Source organism: Triticum aestivum, chromosome 3B, assembly GCF_018294505.1.
Source record: "Triticum aestivum cultivar Chinese Spring chromosome 3B, IWGSC CS RefSeq v2.1, whole genome shotgun sequence".
Taxonomy (NCBI): domain Eukaryota; kingdom Viridiplantae; phylum Streptophyta; class Magnoliopsida; order Poales; family Poaceae; genus Triticum; species Triticum aestivum.
In genome coordinates this window covers 298,448,654-298,456,211 of record NC_057801.1, presented here as the reverse complement: position 1 = coordinate 298,456,211, position 7,558 = coordinate 298,448,654, and positions in this window count along the sequence as shown.

The window sequence follows — 7,558 nt, the reverse complement described above, 5'->3', positions numbered from 1 at the left end:
CTGCTTTGGTGTATATTTGAGTGTTCTTGAGTTCTTGAGCTAGCTACAGTGTGTGCGTAGTCCAAAAGATCCCAATCCTTCCTCAGTATGCCTCGGGCCTCCTTTTATAGGCTAAAGGGGTCGCCACAGTGGCACACAGGAGGTGGAAAGTATGTATAGTGTACAAGCTTATCGCCTGACATCACAGGACAAAACGCAATTAATTCGCTACTTAGGTGTCCTCTTGCTTTATCAGGGATGGCAACAAAGCCCGTCTCGTTCGTCACCGCTTCACCTTGCTTCGACAACATCCAGGCCAACGAGGCGCATAGTGCCATGTAGGTTGGCAGGCTGCTGAGCTGGTGCGGTGGTAGTGTCTTCACGAAGATCTGCATGCCACCACGCGCTGAGTTGGTCTAGAGGCCGCACGACGCCACGTAGGTGCTCGCATAGCTGGCTGAGCTGGCAGCTGCATGGGAATGGTGGTGGAGTCTTGGCAGATGTGGGCCTAGCCACGGCCCCGCTGACGTCCTCGGCAAGGGTCTTGCCGGGGTCCCGGCAAGGGTCTTGCCATGACGTCGCGGTCGTCCCCGGCAAGGATCTTGCCGGAGGTCTCGTAGATTTCCTCGGCAAGGATCTTGCCGAGGATCGTCGTCTTCTGATTCTCATGTGATCTTGTGTGTTCATGATCTTCATGAAGATCTGTATGCCACCATGGAGGTGTCTCTCGAGCTTTGGTTCCAATGTGGTTGATTGCATTGGAACCCTTGGGCTCAAGGGTGGCACACTCTACTGGCGTTGGGCAAGTTGCCCCGGCAAGGCTCTTGCCGGGCTGCGGAGGCTGCCCCAGCAAGGGTCTTGTCGGGGGAGTCTACCTCGCCCTCTTGCTTTTTGTGTCCCTAGTTTTGGCGTTGCTTTGATTATCTTGCGCCTTTGGCTTCCCTCCTCTGCCCTGCTAAGTGTGGTAGTTGGCGCAGCTCTGACTGCCCGGGCACAAGTAAAGTGGTACAGAGGAGCCCCTACTTTTGTATGCTGACACCAACAGTCTATGTTGGTATGATTGGCTGGTTTATCAGGAGTACCATGGATTTGATATGGACGATCGAGTATGCGGTCCAAGCTGGACGAGCCCGGATTGTTTCTTTTATATGGCTTCTTCCGCTAACTGAACTTAGATCCACTGAATCCGGTGTTTACCGCCGTGTCCTCGGTGTTGACACCGTTGTTTCGACGCTGGTGTTTGTTGCGTCGGGGCTTGCCATTGCTATTTCTGGCTTCAGAAGTGCCAGGTTCGCTTGCATTGTTATTGCTCTGGGCTAGCCAGCTATCCTCTCCCGCGCAGAAGCGGGTCATAAGCATCATGAGGGGTGACATAGACATTTGCTTTTCTTGGCCGAGGTGTCGGGTGAGCCATTTCTCATGGATGCTATGTTTGAAGGCCAATGTCGGTGTCAAAACCGGCGGATCTCGGGTAGGGGGTCCCGATCTGTGCGTCAAGGCTGATGGTAACAGGAAGCAAGGGACACATATGTTTACCCAGGTTCAGGCCCTCTCGATGGAGGTAAAACCCTACTTCCTGCTTGATTAATATTGAAGATATGGGTAGTACAAGAGTAGATCTACCACGAGATCGTAGAGTCTAAACCCTAAGAGCTAGCCTATGATGGTATGCTTGTAATTGTGATCGGCCTTCTAAGGACCAACCTCTACGATTTATATAGACACCGGAGAGGGCTAGGGTTTACATGGAGTCCATTACAAGGAAGGAAACACAATATCCGGATCGCCAAGCTTGCCTTCCACGCAAAGGAGAGTCCCATACGGACACGGGCCGAAGTCTTGAGTCTTGTATCTTCACGCTTCAATAGTCCAGACGTTGTACATAGTCTGGCTGTCCGGATACCCCCTAATACAAGACTCCCTCAGTAGCCCCTGAACTAGGCTTGAATGGCGATGAGTCCGGCGTGCAATCTTGTCTTCGGCATTGCAAGGCGGGTTCCATCCAAATACTCCAAAGTACCTGTTACGACGAATAGTGTCCAGCCTCCAACCAATGTTGTGCTCCTCGGCTTCAGTGCCTCAATAATGACCACCTCCACGTGTCGAGCGAATGCGAGGAGCCGAGGCATTTTGGAATTTGACACCCTCAGTCCTCCGGGCTGACCGCCTATTTGAAGGGACAGAGATTCTCAGATCCAAACCTCACTCTCCCTCTCTGAGCTAGCATCCAGTAGAGCGCTCCGTGAAAAACCATTCCAACATGGTCAGCCGTCGCAGCTCTTCTGCTTGCCCTCCTCGCTCTAAGTCTGGGGATTGGGGAGAGTGTTCAGTTCCTCATAGCCGCTTGATAAAGTTACAAACCCAAGGGTTTCTCCCACCGGCATTCATGGTCCCTATCCGAGCTGGAATAGCCACTTATGACGGAGGGGAACAAGCGGAGAGATCTCCAGACCCATCTCCAGAGGATCGCATATGCCTCATCCCGCATCTGTTAAGGGGCGTCGGGTTTCCTATCCACTCGTTTCTTCGCGGGCTCCTGGAGTTCTACGGCCTCCAATTGCACAACCTCACCCCTGCCTCCATTCTGCACATAGCGGGGTACGTCGCACTTTGCGAGCTGTTTTTAGGCTGCGAACCTCACTTCGGATTATGGAGGAAGCTGTTTTGCCTCATTCCCCATGCCCAGGGAGTATCCCTATGTAAAGTGGGCGGGGCCGAAGTATGGCATATTGCCGAAACCGGATACCTGTCCGGCACTCCTAAGAAGGCACCAGAAAACTGTCCTTCAGAGTGGTTTTACATTGATGACGTTCCCCTTCCGGATCCAGTCCGGACAGGTCTCCCCAAGTTCAGCAACGCCCCACCGAGGGCATGCCGAAGCTAGCACCCCCGGGGCCCTCGAGAAGAGGATACAAGGGAAATACACTTCCTGATGAGCAGGATAAAGCTACTGGCCAAATCTGGACTGACGATAGTTGAGGCCATGGCAATATGCATAAGGCGGGGAGTGCAACCGCTTCAATATCGGGGGAAGCCGATGTGGCACTTCAACGGGGAAGACGACGCCACCCGCTGCGGCCGTAAGGGTCCGGACTCCGCCACCACTTTGCCAAGGATATTGTCCGATTTGTACAAAGGGGAAGAGGAGGAACTCCTTCGCATTAAAACGCGGGACGGATTCTCCATGTACAACCCCCCAGAGTGGGTAAGTTGCCATTATTTTCCCTGCTTCACTTACTCTAGCGTTCTTCTGCTAAGAGTACCTGCATCGATGTTTCCGAGCAGGAACTGAGGAGGGTCATAGAAGGAATCTTCAGCCCCTCCCCGCAGCGAGAGGACCCCGGAAGGGCCCTAGATCCGAGACTCAAAGAATATCCGGATATTACTATGGAGCTCGTCAATGGGGTATTTTATCAAGCGAGCTGGGATGGTGCCTCAGTGGCCATCACAGCCGACAATCCTAGACTGCTCCCTGTGTCACGTGTAAGCCGAACTAAAAAATCCTATCCTCCGAGGAGGACTTCCCTCAGGCATTATGCTTTACCCTTAAGGCATCGTGCTATTTGCAGAGACGACGGTCGGAGCGCGGGGCCAAGCCCCTAGGGACTCGTCAACCACAGACGTCCAGATCGGGCAGGCTCAAGAGGAAGGCGGTGGGGTCGACACACTGCTGCAGAGGTAAAGTGATAACCTGTCCTGCGATTATAGTATTTGAAGTATAACAGCACCCTTCGTGTCTGGCAGGAAGAGAAGCAGCCAGACTATATCTGGGGGTCCTGCCAATCACGCCTCCGTCAGCCAGGTTCCAGAACCAGCTTCGGAGGCGGAGGTGGACACGGGGCCAGAACCGCGTAGTTCTCCGACAGAGGATGCGTATATGTGTTCGTCCACGAACTCCGAAGTGGAGAGCGCCATGAATCACCGGCGCCGGAGGGCCATGCTTCGGAACAACATGTTTTTCGAAGAGGCTTTTAATGCCTTCAATTCGGCAGACGCATACGTCCGAGCTGCTCGAGGCGGGCTTGCCCAAGCGACGAACCAGTACACCAAAGATATACGGGTAAGAAAGTTTGACAAGTATGTATAGCAGTATCCCCTTAGACTTGAAATAGTTGGGACAACTATTTGAAGGATCAATTTATGCACAGGTCCTTGTGGACAAGAATGAACAATTGGCTCGGGAGCTGGAGGCATGTAAGGCCCAGCTGATGGACGCGGTTGCCAAGTTAGAGGAATCCCAGAAGGCCCCCTCTGGTAATATTTGTCTCAATTTTGCGCAGATGTACCAGTTAGTAAATGGCTGGTGTGATTAGTCTAACAGAAAATTCTGCAGACAATCCCGGGGTGAATCCGGAGGGCGTAGCGGATGACGACTCGCATCTCAAAAGGCAGCTAAAGGCTGGCAAGCGCATCCTTATGCAAGTGACACAGGAGAAGAACAAACTACAAGATGCCAACATTCGACTGGACGTGGAATTAAAGGACGTCCGCTCTCAACTGGCGGACTCCGTGAAGGAGAACAAAAGGCTTCGACGCGACATTTATGGTGAGTGCTCAAACGAACTATATGATAGTTCAGCGAGGAAGTATTTTGAAAGAATTTTGCTTGCAGGAATGTTAATGGGTCGCCCTGAAGAGGAGATGCCCTCATCTGCAAGTGATTTGCTGCAAGAACTTTCGCAGTTGCACGAGCGTGCTCAGTGGGTGATGCACGGCGTTGCTCAGGCCTTGTGGCAATTAGGCCTCCTGCCGAATGGCATGGGGGAGCTTGCGGACCTGCTTCAAGGAGCCCGTCTACGCTTCCGTCTGTGGAACATATCAGCATGCCAGCAAGGTGCAAGAGAAGCCTGGGCAATGGTGAAGACGCGCTACACCAAGCTGGACCCGAACGATATGGCCGAAGTAGGACCGGCGGGGCCCGATGGGCAAGAAATTCCCGTAACTCTAGTATATGACCAGGTAGCGTTAGCCGCTAAGTATTCTCAATAGGATTGTAAGCTAGATAGCCTGTTAGATGGTATAGAAGAGGAATATAGTCAGTCCAAGTGACTGTGTAATTTAATGGGCGTAAGTAGCCCCTAGCCGGACTAAAATCATTTGTCATGGCGGACCTTTTCGCTTCAGCCCCCGGATCCTACGGTCCGGGGTGTGTCCGAATACCCGCTCAGTTATGCAAAACCTGGGTATGCGTGGAGACCAGGCGTAGGGGTCATAAGTGCTTGAACAGACAAGTACCCAACTAGTTGTGTTATATTACATGGATAGTAAGAAACATCTTCCAGGGAGAGAAGTTCCGTTAGGGGTTCCTTTCCCTGGGTATGCATGCATCAATGCACATGTCCGGACTGTGAACGATGGCGCGGGATACAAAACTTCTGGGGTTTTTTGTTGTAACCAACGAATACATCCTTCATTCACCGATCAAATATTCTCTTAAGGAAACTAGCTTTCGGCTTCACCCAGTCTGAGGTACACATCTGGCTGAACCGACAGTAACAATCACAGAGATGCTCCCCTTATGCCCTAGCTAAATTAACGGGAACGTAGGGCATAAACACAAGAGCCAGGAAACCAAGCTTGGCCACATCTTAAGTCATATCGATGCATATAATGGTGATGGTCATATGTGATGGGCAAAAAGCCATTTAAAGTAATTATGTTTTAGCTTCCGAATAGGAAGCCCCCAGGTATTTCTTACACACATAGTGCGGCCGGAGTAATCCGGGGGTCCGCACTGTATGAAGTACTTTGTGTGAAGAGAAAAGAGGTCGAGAAAGGAAAAGTGGGGTGGAGCATAAGTAAAAAAGGGAGGGAGTAAGGCGACGAACACTGAGTTTAGGCGCAGAATCTCCGGAGTCTGGCCGCGTTCCATGGGTTCGGCTCGAGTCTGTTATCCGATGCATTACGTAAGCGGTACACTCCTCCGGTGAGAACTTTGTCAATGACGAAGGGACCTTCCCACTTGGGTTTGAGTTTGTCCTTTTTCTTCTCCGGTAGGTGTAGAATGAGCTCACCAATATTGTAAGTTTTGGCCCGCACTTCTCTGCTTTGATATCGTCGAGCCTGCTGTTGATAGAATGCGGAATGGGCTTTTGCGACATCACGCTCCTCCTCCAGGGCATCCAAGTTATCCTGCCGATCTAACTCGGCTTCCTTCTCTTCGTACATGCGTACGCGTGGCGAATCATGTATTATGTCGCAGGGTAGTACTGCTTCCGCACCGTACACCATAAAAAATGGTGTATATCCGGTGGTGCGATTCAGTGTGGTCCGCAGCCCCCAGAGTACGGAGTCGAGCTCCTCCACCCAGTGTGTATCCGATTCTGTTAAAGATCGCACTAGTCTGGGTTTGATGCCGCTCATGATGAGACCGTTCACCCGTTCGACCTGGCCGTTTGTTTTGGGGTGGTAGACGGAAGCGTAGTCGAGCTTAATGCCCATTTTGCCGCACCAAGTTTTCACTTCATCGGCTGTGAAATTTGAGCCATTATCAGTGATGATGCTATGGGGGACACCGTATCGGTGTACGACCCTGGATATGAAGTCTATTACTGGTCTGGATTCGGCTATTTTAACTGGTTTGGCTTCTATCCATTTGGTGAACTTGTCCACCATGACCAATAAGTATTTTTTCTTATGGATTCCTGTCGGTGTCAAAACCTGCGGATCTCGGGTAGGGGGTCCCAAACTGTGCGTGTAGGTGGATGGTAACAGGAGAAAAGGGACATGATGTTTTACCCAGGTTCGGGCCCTCTTGATGGAGGTAAAACCCTACGTCCTGCTTGATTAATATTGATGATGTGTGTTACAAGAGTGGATCTACCACGAGATCAAGGAGGCTAAACCCTAGAAGCTAGCCTATGGTATGATTGTTGTTCGTCCTATGGACTAAAGCCATCCGGTTTATATGGACACCGGAGAGGGCTAGGGTTACACAGAGTCGGTTACGATGGTAGGAGATCTACGTATCGCCAAGCTTGCCTTCCACGCCAAGGAAAGTCCCATCCGGACACGGGACGAAGTCTTCAATCTTGTATCTTCATAGTCTTGGAGTCCGGCCGATGATGATAGTTCGGCTATCCGGACACCCCCTAGTCCGGAACTCCCTCAGTAGCCCCAGAACCAGGCTTCAATGACGACGAGTCCGGCGCGCATGTTGTCTTCGGCATTGAAAGGCGGGTTCTTCCTCCAAATAATTTATAGAAGATTGTGAACACCAGGATAGTGTCCGGCTCTGCAAAATAAATTCCACATACCACCGTAGAGAGAATAATATTACACAAGTTCAATCTGCTGACGTATTTTGTGGCGTGACGTCCCACCATTACCAAGCCTTTACTAAAAAAAATTTATTGTTCCACCTCCGCGCGTTTAGCGAAGCAGTTTCCTTGGCACGTCTTGTCGGAGCAGAGATCGTGTTCCCCTTATTCCGGGATTCCCATCAATACGGACGTGGGTAACCCAACCGTGCCATTGATTGTGACGCTTGGGAGATAAGCGAGGTTTACCAGGCCGGTGGGGACACATGTTTTTGTCTGCCCATATAAGGGGATAAAGATCCAACCCTTTTACCTGCGCC